At 35.5% G+C, this 20,222-nt stretch overlaps 1 pseudogene; it reads right to left on the reverse strand.

The window, feature by feature from the left end:
- Positions 1-6,803: 6,803 nt before the first annotated feature.
- LOC131656265 (putative receptor protein kinase ZmPK1) lies at positions 6,804-14,320 on the reverse strand (annotated as a pseudogene).
- Between the last annotated feature and the right edge of the window lie 5,902 nt (positions 14,321-20,222).

Below are 20,222 nucleotides of genomic sequence, written 5' to 3' on the forward strand. Positions count from 1 at the left end.
GCTGGACCTTCCGTTTCTGCAGCACCCCCTCAGGGTAGTGCCGCCCCTTTTGACCCTCTGGTAGCCCATCATTATTATTCTGCTATGTTTGAAGCAAATCAGAGGTCCCAGATCTTCCTGCACGATGCTATGCAGCAACAATTCAGGAACCTGTCTGTAGCTCCTGAAGAGAGAACTTTCCCAACCAGGGAAAGCTACTTCACTTACTGTGGTTGGCCGGAGACCAACCCTTTTCCTGTTGGGGGGGATGCAGGCACGGGTACAGGTGCAGACGCAGGTGGTACTGCTGGGGCCGATAACCAAGGCCAGGATAATGAGGCGGATATTGATGATGATATTGATGCTATGTTTGTGTGAGATTTGAGAGGAGATGTTTGTGTTAGTAATTGAGTTGATGATAAGACTGCTGTTTTGTTTTCTGTTTATCTGATCTAGACTCTAGTGAACCGTAGTGGTCACTATGACTTGTTTTGTTTGAATTAAGTTATGGTAAGTTTTGCAATTTGTTGTTTGAATTCAGTTTTAGTTTTTTTCCTCCAGTTAGAGTAAGTAGTCCCATAACAAAGCGGGAATCTCAAGCAAAGCATCAACAATGAAGCAACATGTATGAAAGTGGTAGTAAGTGAATGTTCAAAATTTTTGAGTTTCACTCTCTTTTTCAATAAGTAACAAAGCAGGTATGAATTTTTGAACTCAAACTCTTAATGTGTGCAATGAAACTTAAGGTGTTAGTAAATACTGTCAGAAGTTTTTTATGGTACACTATTGTATTGAATTGGTTTAGCCTTAACCATTGTGAGGAAAGCCTTCCATTGTTTACTATATGCAGGAGACCATCAATTGTCTTGACTTGTTTGTATCATGCTAAACCGGTTGTTGCATCGTTTGTGGAAATCTGTGAAAGTGATTTAGGCACTTATTTGAATCTGAGAGTTCTTTTAGCCTATTCTAACGCAACTTAATTTCTTCTGTGAGAGTGTGATCTTTTGCTAACCATTCTTTGAGCCTGAGGTCAAGATAAGAATCATAATATGCACCAAGGAAAATACCTGGTGAGTTTTGATCTCAATGAAAAGTTTTGTTCTGGATCATCAACCATAAAATTTGGTGATGTGTTTTCTCTTTGACCTTTTTAGAAAGTAGGGGAGCATTCATATAATCTGAATACAGGTTGATCTCCAAGTTGGGGAGAGTCACATTTAAAAGAAGAGTAAGTACTTATGGTAATCGGTGGAAGATAAAAGAAGTCGTAGCTTGAAAAAAAAAAAGAGAAGTAACAACGTTTGAATATAAAGATTGTTGAAAAAAAAAGTGAAAAAGAAGAATCAAGCTACGAATGAATGAAAAAAAAAGATGGACAGGTAAAGGAATTAGAGTTTTAGAGAAAAAGAAATAAGTTATGAATTGGATGCTTCCCTATATTAGGAACAACCCTTGATTATCTTCTTTTCTTTGAATCTAAACCGCATTACAACCCTAGAAAGACCTTCTGATTCTCAGATTCCACAGTACTTGATGCTAGCAATTTGGTGAACGTATGATATGGATCTTTGTTGATTTAATTGTTTGGAGGAGTGTTTAACCCCTCTTTTATTCATCATACTTTTTGATGAGAGTGATTAGTGCTGATTCAATTACAATTGTGTAGTGTTTTGAACTTCTGGAGGTAATTTGCTTTCAACGTTTGTTTCATGTGGATGTTCTGAGTTTGCAGGTAGAAGAGGAGTATTTGACTTGGTTAATGGATTGAACCACTTGAGAAAAACTTTTTGAAAAACTTGTTGTTTGATTGTCGGTAAACTTTGCTGGAGGTAAGTAATTTTGTTTAGGGACAAACAAAACTCTAAGTTGGGGAGAGTTTGTTAGGAGTAAATTAATGGTAAATTCATGTGTTAATATAAGTGATTTCTTCTCTAAACTGATGCAACTTGTGATGAATCCATAGGTTTTTATTAAGAATTGAACTGAATAAGTTTAGTTCGGGCGTAAAGCAAATCGAATCACTTGTGGGTGTTATTGTTGCAGGTTTTGAGCTGAATAAGAACTTAAGAAGAACATGAGGAGGAAAGAAAGCTGGAAGTCTCAAAGGCTGAAGAAAAAGATGGAAAGTACAAAGGGCGCGCCGCGCGAGTTCCTAGGCGCGCCGCGAAAATACTTCTGTTTGAGGGGCGCGCCGCGCCAGCCCGTTGCCGCGCCGCGGCCTCGGCGTTAAAAGCCCAAAAGTTCTGTTTTAAAGCCCTAGTTTTCCAAGTGGTTATATACTTTTGTGGGAGCGGAATTAGGAGATCTATCTGATTCTGAGCTGAGAACAACAATTGAAGGTGGATTCTTTACCAATTGAAGGCATTCTATTGATGAAGATGAATTCCTCCATTGATTCTTGTATGTTCTTCATATCTATGGAGAGCTAAATCCCTCTTGTTGAGTCTAAGGTAGTAGTTAACCTATGATTATACATTACCATTGATTAATTTCTGTGAACAATTATTTGAATTCATTATCAATAAGAAACCTTGTTTTTTAGTCTTAAATTATCGTTGAATCTTTGATCGAAAGAAAGGATTTAACTTTTGCCCTAGGTTACTATATTGATTCAATTGCAATTTGCAGAGATGGAATTGTAATTGGGTTTTCATAATTATCGTTCTTAATTACTATTATCGTTATTGTGGTTTGGAGAGATCGAATCTCATACCGGTAAAAGTCATCTAATTTGATTTGCAGACATGGAATCTTATTTGAGGATAAGTGAAGATAATGATTCAAAGGATTGTTCTATTGTGAATTAATTGATAATTGTATAGGATTAGGTTGATGAACCCTAAAGACTCAACATCTTTCTTTATTTGTTAACACAAAGTCCTTTACTTGCTTTTATTTTATTATTTGTTTTTGATATTATTATTAGTATAAAACAAACCAAACCAAATTTCTTAACTCAAAATAAACAACTATAGAACGGCAGTGATATTAACCAATTCCTGTGGATACGATATATTACAGAAAATATTTACCCACAAATACTTCCAACAATCACTAACCCATATCACTTTCCTGTGAAACCAAGAATAACACAAATAAACAACCAAACAACCGCAAGAATCGTGATTTACGAATTTGAATGAATGAGTGAATGTCAGAGTTTTACTTACTTGGTTGTAATGTAGAGAGTGGTTGGTGCTTCGCAATGAAGATTAGCGAGGGCTATGTCGACTTCGGGTTGGACGCGCATCAGTTCTTCACCGCTCTCTCTATCGGTTGTTGGATCTCCAGTTATCGATCATAACCCTAATGTCATTTCTTGTTCTCTTTTCATTTCTTTCTTTGCTTCAATTTTGTGACTGCGGCAGATCTAGGGTTTCATGTTAAAAGGAAATAGAAGAGAAGATGAGAGAGAACGGAATGAGGAGGAAGAAGAGAGAAGTGATTTTGAAATTAGAATAGTGGGCAATGAAAAAGTGACACTTGGTAGTTTCTTTGACATAATGTACCATTTGTCATTCTCTCATTAGTCTAAATTTAAAGTTGATGGTTAATTTGTTAGTTACGAAAATGACCTTTTGGTAGTGCAATTAAATTTTGATGAAAGGGTAATTTAGGTAGTTTGTCCAATTGAATATTAATGGGTAGATAGTAGATAGTAGATGGGTAGATAGTAGATAGTAGATATATAAATATAGTGATGTGATAAATAAATATGATAATTGGTCCTATTGAATTATTCCTTTGATCCATTCAAACGATGTTTTGTTAGATTTGCCGACAATTTATTCTTCTTGAAAGTGTGAGTTGTATTGTGAATTTAGATTTCATTGTATGCTTTCATTTTAGTTTTTTTAATAAGCAAATAAGTATATTAAAAAAATCTAATCTAAGGAATAATGTATGCTTTTATTTTAGTTTGTTGTATTGTGTTTTTTTTTTAAAGCAAGAGACTAATATTATAAATCAACCACCAACCGGTTCAACAAGTACAAGATCAAAAACCAAAGAAAATTACACACCGATTGCAACTTTAAGATAAGTAAAACAATGAGTTATTGCTAAACTCATAGAAATTACAATAGGATTGAGTAATTTTCCCTATAAAAGACCACCTCCACATTAAGGCCTTAACACTCCAAACCACATCCCCCGAGTTCCAAGAAGCATTGTTGAATACTATATCATTCCTTCGAAGCCACAAACTCCAAATAATAGCCAACCAAAAGATTCCCTCCTTTCCCTTTTTGACTTTCTTTTTCCGGCAAAACGAACTCCAATGACAAAACCCTCCTTAAAATTCGTAAAACTTTGATAGTTCATTCCTACCCAATCGGACATCTCCCTCCAAACAATAACGGAATTCCGACAAGATAAGAAGGAGTGTAATAACGATTCATGACTATCACCACATAAAGCACATTCTAAATTCGAGGAATAATTGAGAATACCTTTGCGAAAAAGAGAGTCTTTCGTCGGGAGCTTATTGAGGAAGCACCTCCAACCAAAGGCCTTCACTTTTACGGGCGCCTCCACCTTCCATATAGCGCTAAAAGCCGAATGGAAGCGATCATCCGGACCAAGAGGAATATGCTGCAAATTCAACCAATTATAACAAGAAGAGACGGCAAAGATGCCATCCACACCATGCTGCCACCTAGCCGTGTCGGGGCTGTCCGGCCGCAAAACCGGTGCACCATCCAGCAGCATACAAAGACGGTTGACATCATCACTAATTTGCAGCGGAGCGGCTGCCGGAATGCCGAAGTCCCCCCAAATCCACCTCCCTTCTCTCCAACCTCCCATAGCACCTATTGAAGCGTTTTGCAAAAGAGAAACATTAAAAATATCCGGAAAGAGATTCTTTAAAATTCCTCCGTTCAACCAATTACCATGCCAAAAGGATGTATAAAAACCGTGCCCAACCTGAAAAATAAAATTGTTAGTAAAAAATCAATTGGAAGCTTGTTCCCCAACGAAGCTAAATCCGCCCACCACACCGATGAAGTTTTTGTGGTCACGCTATAATTTAAACCACCGGTTGCCCTTAACTTCACATTCACATACCGCGCCTTTAAAACTCGAAACCACATCTCGTTAGAAGCCCCAAAAATCCTCCAATTCCACTTCATAAGAAGCGCTTTGTTAAACTCCTCCAACCTTCTAAAACCAAGCCCCCCTTTATCCTTCGGAAGACATAAGTCATTCCAACTCACCCAATGCATCTTCCTTTTCTCCTCCGATCCTCCCCACAAAAAATTACTTTGCAATTTATTCAATTCCCCAATCACTTTCAACGGAGCTTTGTAAAAAGATAATGTAAATATGGACAAACTACTCAACACCGATTTAATAAGCGTGATCCTCCCTCCCAAACTAATCCACCGGCCTTTCCACGAATTAAATCTCCTCTTAACACTATCCAAAAGAGGTTTCCAAAAGGAGACCCTCCTAGGATTAGAACCTATATAAATCCCGAGAAATTTAAACTTTTTGTCCCCCGTCCTACATGAAAGGAAATTAGTAGTAACTCCCATAAAGTGAGGATTAATATTAATCCCAATTAACTTACTCTTATGGTAGTTAATTCCCAATCTCGACACCAATTCAAAACCCCTCAAAATCGATTTTATGGCCCATAAATGCTTCCAACTCCCATCTCCAATTAACAAGGTGTCATTCGCAAATTGTAGCAAGTCTATAAAGCATCTACCGTTCACATTAATCCCAACATAATCTCCACCGCTCTTCCCACCAAAGCCTTTAAACCTTCCGCTACAATAACGAAAAGAAAAGGAACGAAATTGTATAATTTTATTATTATTCAATTATTTTATATTTAATATTAGTTCAACACTACACAATTAAAAAATATTTTTTAGATAATTTATTTAATTATTACATAATCCTAATATTTTTAAAAATCTTTGAAGTGCTTTAAATTTGCAGGAGACAACAATGTATTTTTTTTTTTAGTTCCATGCTAACATTTGTTCTATTAAATCTCAAGACAACAATGACACTCTCATATGTTTAAATATTTGGAAATGGATTGTATGCTTTTGACATCATTAAGCCTCCAAATTCCTGTGTCAATTATGTTTTTAATTCATCTAATCAATCTTTAAATAAGTGTTATTCTATTTCAGATTGTAAAAAGATAAATGTGATTAAATAGTATTGAGCTGGAATCAAATAGGTTAGAATATAATGTTTGACATGCATGACTTGATCATGCATCAAATTGTGGTCTCTAGATCCAATACATAACCTGAGTACAAAAGTTTTGCATTAGTTACATGATAAATTCTATGGATTAAATCCCTTCTTCATCAATTTGAAATCTCCATCACCAAGCTAAGTTACCCATAGGTTCCCGTGACAGCCTCAGTATTCAGTAATGTCCTTGCCTCCAATCTGTTACTTCACTCTCACACCGAGCATTTTGAAATAGATCTTTACTTTGTTCGTGAGAAACTTCAAGACAAAGCCAGTTAAGGGTTTCATATTACCTCTACCAAACAAACAACTGACATTCTAGTAAAACCTACTTCAATTGCAGTTTTTCTTAAATTCAAAATCAAACCTTAGAGTTCAAAGCACTTCACCCTTGAGTTTGCATGAGATATAAAGGATAATCATACTAAAGTATAAATTAAGAATTAATTCAACAGTACAAAATAGGCTAACTGTTTTCTGATATAGTTAGTTTAATTTGTTACTATTATTTCAATTTATTATTATCTAACAATTTTAGCTTAAGGTATATATAACTATAAGTAAAAAATAATGGAAACATAAGAAGTATAAGTATAGAGTAATTAATAGCCATGATATATGGCTAATTATTGTGCATACCATCAATAATTATGCTCATGACTTAGAAGCCTCTCAACAACTTGACTCATGGTGGGTCTAACATCTTTATCATCTGCTACACAATCCAAAGCAACATTTGCCAAAGTCTCCATTTTCTTAACATCATAATTTGCTTCTATTGTCGGGTCAACAATTTGTTCTACCCAACAACCAACTTCTAATCCTTTTCTCTTTTTTTCCCTAACCCATGTTACCAAACTCTCATGACACAACTCTTCTTTGATCTGTATACCAGTTGTTGGACTCTTTCCAGTAATCATCTCCAACACCACAACTCCATAGCTATAAACATCCACCTTTGATGTGATTTCCATGTTGAAAACCCATTCAGGTGCCATGTAACCTCTTGTCCCTCTTATCCTTGAAAATTTTGAATAACCAAGGTCATCCCTATTCAATAGCTTAGACAAACCAAAATCTGCCACCTTAGGTTGGTAATAAGAGTCAACAAGTATGTTTTGTGGCTTTATATCACAATGCAAAATCCACTCCAAACACTCTTCATGTAAATAAGCAAGACCCTTTGCAGTTCCTGTAGCTATGTTATACCTTTTATCCCAATCAAGTTCATTTGATGAGAGATTATCAGCTAAAGTACCCTTTTCCATGTACTCATAAACCAACAACCTATGCTTTCCCTCTGCACAATAACCCCACATTTCAATCAAGTTCATGTGGTTAAGCTTTCCAATGATGCTAACTTCAGCAAGAAACTCACTCTCACTCTCCTTGATTTGCTTCATGCAGACGCTTTATCGCAGCGACTCGATTATCCGATAAAACACCTTTATACACAGATCCTCCAGCACCTCTTCCAATCTCTTCACCAAAATCTTCTGTAGCTCGTTTCAACTCAGAGTAACTAAATTTCCTAAACCCTGCTGCTGCTAGAATATGCCTGTTATTGTCTTCATCAGAGTTCTTGCTTCTAAACAAGAAAACCCACGCCAGAAAAAATCCCAAGAGCTCAACTCCACCTAAACCACAAGCAAACCAAAGCATGAACTTCAAGGAACCATTTTCTCTCTCTTTTATGTATTCTCGCTCAAGTTTTACTACTCCATTAGTTGAACAAACCATTCCCATCCCATTTTGTTGAATCTTCATCTGATCAACAAAATCACTATTTTTTGGCAATTTCAAGTAGAATGACCCCACAAAACTCTGTAAACGATGGCCATTAAGTAACTGAATCTTCGGAAAACACCAAGAAACACCAGCATCTTCAGCTGTAAAAGTATACCGAAATCCAGCACAACCACAGAATTGCGAACACAGATCCTCACATTCTTTGTAAGTTTTATTCACAAAAAAACCATAATCATATCCATAAAAATCAACATGAGGTAAAGCCAAAAACCTTGACTCATTAGTCTTGTTACTGCAAGAAAGCTGAAAATTAGGTCTGCAACCTTGAATATTATCTTGATCATTAATCCAAACATAACCAGGTAAGCAAGAACACTTTCTACCATTCATCGGATCATTACTACAAGTACTATTCGGTCCACAAATCCCATGAACAAAACAAGGTCGTTGTTTAAATTGGCCGGAAACAAACCAACTTTGTTTCTCATCTTTTCTGCTATAAATGCGAACGTTACCATCATGGTCGAGTGTAAGTCTACGTTGCAACAATGTTCCATAATCAGAAGCATTGAAAACGAAATTATCAGAAGAACTAAACCTGCCAAATGAATCCAAAGAAGCGATTCTGCTACTGTTGAAAGTGTTAGTAACAGTGAACAAATATAAACATTGGGAAAGAGAAAGAACCTTTAGGTTAGGGTTATAATAGAATGAATCAAAAGTGTGTGAATAAGGGTTACATCAGAGTATAAATACCAAAAGTAAAGAAAGACCTAACTACCCTTATAAAGATACAATAAAATATAATAATTAATAATAATAACTAACATCTCCCCTCAAACTCAAGATGCATTAGCAGAGAGCATCGAGAGTTTGTCAATCAAAAAACGAAAACGTTTAATAGAATGCGTTTTCGTAAACAAATCAGCAATCTGTAAAGCAGATGAAACAAACGGTAGAGTAATTGTCCCTTCTTGAAGGTGATGCCGGGTGAAGTGACAATCAATCTCAATGTGTTTGGTACGTTCATGAAATACCGAGTTGTGGGCAATTTGAGTGGCACTTTTGTTATCACAATACATAGGAGTTGGCTCAGAAAGAATGACACCCATATCAGAAAGTAACCAACGCAACCAAACTATTTCAGTAGTGGTGGATGCCATAGCACGATACTCAGCTTCTGTAGAAGAACGAGAGACAATATCTTGTTTCTTACTCTTCCAAGAAATAAGAGAGTCTCCAAGAAAGACACAAAACCCTGTGGTTGACTTACGATCTGTGGGGTCGCCAGCCCAATCAGCATCAGAATAAGCACGTAATTCCAATGAGGACGATGAGGGAAAAAGAAGGCTCTGAAATTGGGTTCCCCGAAGATAACGACATATGCGAAGAACAGCTGCCCAATGCACTGTAGTAGGAGAGACAACAAATTGACTGACAACATGAACAGCATGAGCAATATCTGGTCTAGTAATCGTAAGGTACACCAAACTGCCAACTAAAGTACGATATAATGTGGGATCGGGTAGAGGAACACCATCAGATTGAGCATATTTCACATTCAACTCAAGAGGACTGTCTGCTACTCTAGTATCAGAAAGGCGAGCCTGTTCAAGAATGTTGGAAATATACTTAGATTGAGAAAGAAGATAGCCTCTAGGAGAGTAGGCAACTTCAATGCCCAAGAAGTAGCGAAGAGTTCCCAAATCTTTCATCTCAAACTGTTTGGCTAATTGTAGCTTCAAATCATTAATTCCATCCATATCATCACCGGTGATAATCATATCATCAACATATAATGAGAGTAAAATACGACCATGATAAGTGGTCTTGATAAACAAAGCAGAATCATGATCACTTGAGCGAAAGCCAATAGATTTAATCACTGTGGTAAACTTCTCAAACCAAGCTCGTGGAGCTTGTTTCAAACCATATAATGCCTTCTTCAACTTGCACACTTCCCCTTGATTATGAGAAACACCTTGCGGGGGTACCATATAAACTTCCTCTTGAAGGTCACCATTTAGAAATGCATTTTTAACATCCATTTGAGAAATATGCCATTGACGAACAGATGCAACTGCAATAAGAGTACGAATAGTAGTCATTTTAGCAACAGGAGCAAAAGTTTCTTCATAATCCATACCATATTGTTGAGAGAATCCCTTAGCAACAAGACGTGCTTTGTAGCGCTCAACTGATCCATCAGACTTAGTTTTGATCTTGTATATCCAACGAGACCCAATAGCACGTTTTCCAGGAGGAAGAGGTACTAATTCCCAAGTATCTGTTTTATGCAAAGCAGAAAGTTCTTCTGTCATAGCCCGCTGCCATAGAGGGTCAAGAATAGCCTCTTTATAGGAAGAGGGCTCAGACAAACTGTGGATAGAGGTTAGAAAAGAAGAAAAAGAAGAAGAGTAAATGGAATAGACAAAATCAGGCAATTGAGTAGACTTACGGTCACGAGAGGGATAACGCAAAGGTGGAGGATCAACAGTCGTAGGAGGTTCTTGGGTAGCCGTGGGGACAAGAGGGCTGTTAGTTTCTGGAGTATCAATAGTATCAGTCCTGCAATTCTCAAAACTACAATCACTAGAAATATTATCATTATTACCAAAAGGATCAATATGAGTGAGTTTTAAACTGTTAGTAATATAAGAATCAGAAGAAAGAGAGTAAAAAGGAATGTGTTCAAGAAAAACAACATGCCGAGAAACATACAATTTCCTTGCACCAGGATCGTAACAACGATAACCCTTTTGACCATCCCCATAACCAAGAAAGACACATATAGCAGAACGAGAAGACAACTTATTACGTTCTACTTGTGGGCGAAGAACAAAACAAGTAGAACCAAACACTTTCAACGAAGAATAATCAGGGATAGAGTTATACAATTTTTCAAAAGGAGACAAACCTGACGTGACAGACGATGGGATTCTATTAATAACATGAACAGCAGTAAGAACTGCTTCACCCCAAAATTCACTAGGAACCGAAGCAGACAACAAAAGAGAGCGAGCAGTCTCAATAATGTGACGGTGTTTCCTTTCAGCAACTCCATTCTGTTGAGGTGTATCAGTACAAGATGTTTGATGAATTGTACCATCAAAAGCAAGTAGTTCAGAAAATTTATTAGAGGTATATTCACCACCTAAATCACAACGGAAGCACTTTATAACAATATTATGTTGAGTCTTAACCATAGCACGAAACATACAATAAATGTCAAAAAATTCTGAACGATTTTTCATAAGATACACCCAACAATAACGAGTATAGTCATCAATAAATGAAACATAATATCTAGATCCACCCTTTGAAAGAAGCGGTGATGGACCCCATACATCAGAGTGAACTAAGTCAAACGGTGCATGTGAAATGGAAAGACTTTTACTAAATGGTAAAGCTGAAAATTTAGCAAGTTTACAACCACAACAATCAGAAATATCACTGGTTTGTAACTTTCCTAAAGCTCCAGTAGAAGCCAAATACTTTAATCTAGAAGCAGAGACATGTCCAAGACGGTAATGCCATAAATAAAAACTAGAAGACGAAGAATTTAAACGAAAAGATGATAATAAATCAGTTGTGGAAGTAGAGGTTGAAGCTGCAGTATCTGGGACTCTCAACTCCTCCAAAACATAAAGTCCCCCTTGTCTACGGCCTGTCCCAATCAGCCTCCCGGAATGAGGATCCTGCACACAACAAGAAGTGGAAGAAAACATAACTGAGTAACCAGAATCACACAATTGACTAACAGAAACAAGACTCAAAGTGAGGTCAGGAATATAATAAACATCAGATAATGACAAATTTGGTGAGGAGACAGAACCAATGCCTGCTAATGGCATATGAGTACCATCAGCAGTCATAATCGACATAGATGGTGCAGTATTCAAAGACACAAATGATTTAGCATCATATGACATATGGTGTGATGCTCCAGAGTCTAAAATCCAGATGGATGGAGAAATACCTGGAAAACAAGAGTTCAAACCTTTAGTAGATGAGGCAGACATGGCACGTGACTGAGTGGCAAGAAGCTTTTGTAGCTGCTCTGCAATATCAGATATTTGAGAAGTAGCCTCAGATGGATATGCATGATCAGAACCAGAACCAATGGTAGCAGGAGTAGCAGCAACAACATTGGATGATGGACTCTTGAAGTGTTTCTTATTTGCTTTCAACAATCTGGGACATTGTGCTTTCCAATGACCTTTCTCCTTACAAAAAGCACATTCATCAATACCAAGTCCAACCCTACCTTGAGGTTTTCCTTTATGAAATGGAGCAGCAAAAACAGATGGAGGGGTGGAGAGAACTCCTTTATTTGAAATCAAATTTGAGTGGGACTTTAGTCTAATTTCTTCTGCCAACAATTCATTAAAAACTGAATCAACACTCGGAAGAGGACTACGATGCAGAATACTCCCACGAAGTCCCTCAAAATCATCCCTAAGCGCCATCAAAAATTGAACCAAACGTTGCTCTTCTCTTTGATCAGTGTACGCTTTGACAACTTTCAACTCATCTGATTCCATAAGAGCCAGCTGATCCCACAAGTTACTCATCGCTGAATAGAATTCCTGAATGGTCATATTATTCTGTTTAAGAGCTCTAATATCACTCTCCAACTGATACCGTTTTGCAAAATTAGATTGAGCATACAAACGTTTCAAATGGTTCCAAACCTCCTTAGCGGTATCATATTTTGCTAGTTGCACACCTATTGACTGAGAAACAGAATTATTGATCCAAGTAAGAATCTTTGAATTACTAACATCCCATGTTTCCAACTCTTTTGCATATTTTGCTTCATCCTTTTTATCGGTAGGTTTACCCAAGGTTCCATCAACATAACTCCACATCCTTTTTCCTTTTAAAAAATTTTTCATCACATAACTCCAATAAGGATAATTTTCTCCATTGAGTTGGACACTAACCGACTGAAGAGAGTCATCTTTATCATTACTCATTGTAATCAATAGTGAAATAACCAAAACACCACAATTAAATAAACTATCAAATAAAATTGTTCCAAAGAGAACTAATAATAAAGGACACCTATTCTAATAATTCTAATAATAAAGGACAACTATTCTCACTGTATCAATGAACAATAATTTTCCTCCATTAGCATATCACCATCTAACAGCAACGACATAGTTCCTTTTTTTTTTTTTTCTTCTTTTCAATCTAAAAATAATGTGATCAATTGAATTCTCCACCTACCAACAATTCATTCTTGGAAGAATACAATGACACATATAAAGTAACTTCAACACCTACCAACAATTCAGATACACACTAGCTAAATGGAAACCGAAAGATTGAATTGAAACAGCGTCGGCCGGCACTAACAAATCAACATTAAAAAAAATATACGAACCCCTTTTCCGGTACAAACCACTTGCACAGTAGATCCAATTTAATCCAAGCTCTTTGATACCATGTTAGTAACAGTGAACAAATATAAACATTGGGAAAGAGAAAGAACCTTTAGGTTAGGGTTATAATAGAATGAATCAAAAGTGTGTGAATAAGGGTTACATCAGAGTATAAATACCAAAAGTAAAGAAAGACCTAACTACCCTTATAAAGATACAATAAAATATAATAATTAATAATAATAACTAACAGAAAGTCGATCTGCTACCACTACCAGCAGCACCGTTGCTAGTAACCCAAGGATCCGGCCAAAAAACACTTGAAACTCTTGGACCTTCGTAAAGAGGACGGAGAACGTTGTCGTTGTCGAAGAAGAGTTTGTAGAAACCAGATGAGGAATTAGTTTCGCTTCGAGATGAAACGAGTTTGGTGAATCTAGTGAGGGGTTGGTCTGGGAGAAGTGTATCGGTTGGGAAATCGAAGCTTTGCCATAGAGTGCTATTGCTATTGATGGAACCGTTTGTGTTTAGTTCTTGAAGAACAAGGTTACCGGTTTCATGTAAGAGTAATTGAAGTGGTTTTGATGAGGTAGTGTCTGTAGACCAAATATTAGATTGAGCTGCATCGGTTAAGACGAGGTTGCCGGTTTTGAGAATAGAAAGTGTTGAGCGTTTTCCGTTTACTGGTTGGTCACGATTTGCCATCCAAACAATGGTGGCGTTGTTGTTGTTAAGGTGTTTGTGTTTTTGCGTGAACCAAATGGCGAATGAATAAGCATTTTCACCTACGGGGTAGAAGCCTGCGGTGAATGTGCGTTTGGGTGAGAGTATGACGTTTTGTTGGGGGTTTTCTACTGAGAGGGAGAATGATGAGGTGTGGTGGAAATGGAGGAAGATGGTGAGGAGTGTGATGAAGATTTGGGATGGTGAAGGAGACATTGTTGCCAACTTGGCATGGTTTGGTAACTTGAGAAGAAGAATGGTGCTTTATTTGTTCTAACTAGAGACACTGTTGCCAACTTGGCATGGTTTGGTAACTTGGCATAATTGTATGTAGGGGACAACTTCTCTACCCATCACAAAAAGTTGGGTAGTGTACATTCAACCAATCATATGATGCCATTTAATTTTAACACAATTAATTATTTAATAAATATTACATTTGATTGTTGTTTTCAAGGCATTTTACATAGGAGGTAACATTACCCAACTTTTTGAGTTGGGTAGATAAGAATTTACCTTGTATGTAATTATGAGGAACATGTTATACATGATTTATCTTTTCATACACTAATAATTAAATTTTTTTATTTGTGTGAAATGCAAACGTTTTATAATTTGAAAAAAAAGAAGTAAATAGTAAAGTGGTACTAGTGTGTTTCATGTTTGATTTGTTTCGGTCAAAACAAAAATATGTTGTGGAAATTGTAGCAAGTGTGAATGCAATAATTTAAAATGGGTTTAATAAAGGAGAGAAGAAGAAAAAAAAATCAATTGTTACATACACACGTGTTACACGTGTTTGTCACATAAGGTATTTTGCGGTCCGATTTGTGCTAAATTGTTGGGTTTATGGATTGGTTCGATAGACCGAACTCATTTTAACAGCTCTACTTACACACACGGTACCAATGTAGTATACGGTCATTTGTTTTAGATTGTTTATTTTATATAAAAAAACTAAATAAGATAGTTAAACCAAAATTGGGTCTTGCTAACAAGTATTCTGAGGCACTCTTTAAGCATACTTAAATTAATAAATAAAATATTCTTTACAAAAATCAAGATTTACAAGGGTATTACTTAGCATTTTCCATAAAAATTATATGAAAAAATAAAAATGAAGAATGATACGTTTCCAAAATATAATAATAATTAAATGAATTTTTTTAAAAGAGATAATAAATAGGTGGCTATAATTCTTTCAAGATATAAAAATATTTGAATCAATAAAATATATATTAATGGGATTAATGGTTATGCACTGTGAATGTAAAAGTTTTACACTATCATTCCATCATAACCATTCATAATGATTATTTTATATATAATTAAAATAAAAGTCAAATATAACTTAAAATCCGACGGTTACAATAACTGACGGTGTAAAAGTACTTTACACCGTCAGTGTATTCCCATTAAATTATATATATATATATATATATATATATATATATATATATATATATATATATATATATATATATATATATATATATATTTTAGTTTTGGAGTTATTGTAAATAATATTTAAAGTTGTTTTATTATTATTTAATATTTTTATCAATAACTTTATGTTCTCGTTATTATTTAATATTTTGATCAGTAATTTTATGTTCACGTTATTATTAAACATTTTGATTAGTAACTTTATGTTTACGTTAATATTCAATATTTTGATCACTAACTTCATGTTCCCATTAATATTCAATATTTTGATTAGTAATTTAATATTTTCGTTAATATTAAATATTTTGATCAGTAATTTCATGTTCTAGTTAATATTCAATATTTTGATTGGTATCTTCATGTTTTCATTAATATTCAATAGTTTAATCAATAGCTTCATGTTCCTGTTAATATTCGATATTTTAATTAGTAGCTTCATGTTTCTGTTAATCATTCATAATAAAAAAGCAAGATGAGAACTTTGGCAAGTTTGCCAAATGTCATCATTCTAGGTGCCATACTATTTTTAAAATTTCCATTTAAAGTAATATAACTATTTTTGTTTTTAATACTTATATTGATTTTTTATATTTTTTTATTTCATTTCCACGTGAAACACCCCAACCCCTTCATATGGCTGTCTATTGGGATACATTCCTCATTTCCCAATTTTTTCTTTTTCCGCGCACAATAACAACTGAAGTTTATTGTTGTTTCTCAATTTTTTTCACGATAAAGCTCCAATTTGAATCTAGGTTTCTCATTCAGCCATTACTCTGCAACGCTTGAGCTTCTCCGAGATTTGTTGAAAGAGGCAAGTGAAGAGAAAATCGGAGACAATAAATTTTAGGTACACTATCTAATTTCTTGCTTCTGTGATTTCAATTCGGTTTCTTCTCCTCCGAATTATTCTTCTATTTGCGTTTCTTCTTCTACTTCTTGATTCTTGTGCGATTATGTTGCAGAGAAGCTGCTGCGTGGATGTTTAAAGGTTTGGATCGTTGAAGTTTTAATGAGTTGACGAAGAAGATGCTGACTCTGCTCATATTTTTGAGGTTCACTTTTCACTTTTATTGTTTTACATTCAATTGAAATTCTTTAATCTGAAAGTTCATGTAAAAATTTGGGTGTAGAAATTGAAGGAATCAGAAAGGAAACGGATGAATGGGTGTATCTACTTACATAAAACGCGAACATGTTTAATATAGACTATGAATATTATCATAACGGCGCTATAGCAATGCTGGTTTGTATGGGGGTGTTAGTGTCGTATAAATACTATGTAACATTTTTTACTACATAGCTGATCATTAAACAATGTTGGTTTGTGCAGGTTGTCGTCATTGTTGGTGTTGCTTTGCAAGTTCTGGAAATCGACGTATGCAAGTTCTGGAAATCGATTGGATCCTATCACAACCCATATAACTGTTGTAGCTTCTTTGTTTGCAGTTATAATATCGAGTAGCTCACAAACTTGAATTCTGCTCTGTTTATTCAACTATGGCAGGATATCAGTTCAGGTAGGGCTGATTAGAACGAATTATCTGATACAGGTCGGTATCCATTATTCCACGATCAATATATGCATCATTCAAATATTTTTTGTGTGGTAGTTCTATAATGTCCTTAAGGTCCTTTTGAGTTTGTTGTGAAAAACGATGTCAAGAACAAAATATAATAGGAATTAGGGAAGATAAGAAGAACACAAGAATTAGTTATAACTGTTATTCTTTTACTTTCTCTTAAAACAAGATTACAAGTTTACAAGAATAACAAATAACTTCTCTCACCTTAAATTAGGATTTGCAGCTTAGCAATGATGAGAGACTAGTATGCTATTTATAATAAAACCTAACATACTAACTAATGGGCTTTTTCACCAAGGCCCATTACACAAGCCAACTTAATAAACAAGCTAACTTAACAAATTAGGGTTTAAACACTAAAACCTAATTTAACATGCTAACAACCCTAGCATCTTCGACATCTGCATATGGGATGCTATTCATATAGGCTCTTTCGACATCAATACTGGGACACTGATCAATACTCAACTTGAATTGAGTGTTTGTTGGAGTCACAACTGGCTTCGAATTTGACATACCAAACTTTTCGAGAATCTTTCGTAGATATGCCTCTTGAGATAAGCATAACTTCGACTTCTTTCTATCTCTTCGAATGTCAATTCCAAGAATCCTGGAAGCAGCTCCCAGATCCTTCATATCGAACTCCTTATTAAGTTCAGCCTTCACCCTCGTCACATCTTCAACATTGTTGCTTGCTATAAGAATATCATCCACATAAAGCAACAAAATAACAAATGAATTACCAGGTCGAAATCTGAAGTAAACGTAGTGGTCGAACTGACTTTTAATGAAACTTATGTGTGACATGAACTTGTCGAATCTCCTATTCCACTGTCGAGGAGATTGTTTCAGCCCATACAAAGATCTCTTTAACTTGCACACATAATCTTCCTTCCCCTTTTCGACATACCCTTCAGGTTGCCTCATCAGGATCGTTTCATCTAGATCACCATACAAGAACGCAGTCTTCACATCCATCTGTTACAGTTCAAGATCGAACTGTGCCACCATGGCAAGCAACATTCGATTGGACATATGCTTCACAACAGGAGAAAACACATCATTGAAGTCGACACCTTCTTTCTGAGTGAAACTCCTTGCAACTAACCTTGCCTTGTATCTTTTCAACGTCACTGACCGAAATCATTCACTCCAGTGCACTTTTAAATCTCATACTTTGTAGAAGACATCTTCTTCGCGCTCACTGCACCAATTTGTTGTGAAAAACGATGTCAAGAACAAAATATAATAGGAATTAGGGCTGATCTAGATGAAACGATCCTGATGAGGCAACCTGAAGGGTATGTCGAAAAGGGGAAGGAAGATTATGTGTGCAAGTTGGACTCAGCTAATTTGGACTCGTTTCACATAATAGGGAATTAGGGAGGAGAAGAAGAACACAAGAATTGGTTATAACTACTATTCTTTTACTTTGTCTTAAAACAAGATTACAAGTTTACAAGAATAACAAATAACCTCTCTCACCCTAAATTAGGATTTGCAGCTTAGCAATGATGATAGACTAGTATGCTATTTATAATAAAACATAACATATTAACTAATGGGATTTTTCAGCAAGGCCCATTACACAAGCCAACTTAATAAACAAGCTAACTTAACAAATTAGGGTTTAAACACTAAAACCTAATTTAACATGCTAACAAGCCTAGCATCTTCGACATCTGCATGCTAGACCCATCTTCGACTACATCATGCACACTTCGACACCAGCATGCGAACAACCTTCGACTTCATGCTTAAATCTGTCGAACTGTCGAACCAAATAGCTACCCTTCGACCATACTAGAGTTCGATCCAATATCTCACAAATATCTACTATATTGTCAAATGCATTTCCAACCTTCTTAATAGAAACCTCTTCGTGTGTCTCTGTATTTACAACAACATTGATAATCAATTACATGGTTTCAGGTTTGGTTTATGTGTTTTAGTATACATCTAAATTATGATTCATGGTTATGTGTTGTAGTTTAAATCCATCCTTCTTGATAGAAGTACACAAGTAGACATATCACTTGTGGTATGAAATGATTCAACTTGCTAGAGAATATTAAAGTGTTGTGTGTTTATTTATCTTCATTCCAACACTTGCAATTTGTTTATTAAGACCAATCATAAGAGCTTATTTGGACTTTAAGACATAAACATTGTAAATATTTGGAAGAAATTAAAGGCTTCAAGTTTTAAGGAATGCACTTAAACATGTATATGGAATAACTGTTCATTTATTTCATCGCAGATGGAGTGAAGCCGGTCTATCGGACGAGCTACCAAGATGAGAAGATAGTCAGCTGGAGCAACGTCAAGGCATAAGTCACGACAAATGCCAGAATAAGTGCAAGTAACAAAATCATCTTTTTCGGCAAGATTGTGCAATTCGATACCATAAAGAATTGATTTCCGGATGTTGGTGCAGACAACCTGATTAAGTTTTGGGATGTGGATAGTACCAATGTTCTTATTGAAATAATAGCTGACAACGTCTTCCCGTGGTATAGTCCTTTTACTTTCGATATTCAGATACATTTTTTGTGAAAACTATTTGACACTGTTGGTACCTTGAATAATGTATTCGTCAGGTTAGTTATTTCATTTATGTTTCAGATTGAATTTAAAATGCGCTTTTGCTTATTCCTATTTTTATGATGGTGAAATGATTTCCAATAAACCTTCGAATTATTTACATCAATTATCAGTGAATAATGTTAATTTAGTTTCCTTTACTACCAGAAATTTTGAAATCAAAAAGAGATATTTGCTATTGGAGTTGTGCTAGGTAGCTACATGGCACTTATGATAGTATAATTTTTCTGGCTCATGAAAGATACCGACTTCTTCCCGGTAATAATTTATACTTCATGTTCCTTCAGTACTTTATATGGTCTAACTGCCTTCATACTTTTGTTGATTTTACCATAAGCACTCATAGACAAATATGGATGAGACGGGCATACGCATGAGATCTTTCTATGATTGATTGTTCTGCTGTGTTAAGGGTTTGTCCTTGGATGAATTTATGTCTTCTTAGCAATAATCGTTGGGGTATTTTATTTTTGGTTTTCTATAAAGAGTCTATTGGTCTAGCGTTTTCGCCATTAATATCATC

Source organism: Vicia villosa, linkage group LG3 (assembly GCF_029867415.1).
Source record: "Vicia villosa cultivar HV-30 ecotype Madison, WI linkage group LG3, Vvil1.0, whole genome shotgun sequence".
Classification (NCBI taxonomy): domain Eukaryota; kingdom Viridiplantae; phylum Streptophyta; class Magnoliopsida; order Fabales; family Fabaceae; genus Vicia; species Vicia villosa.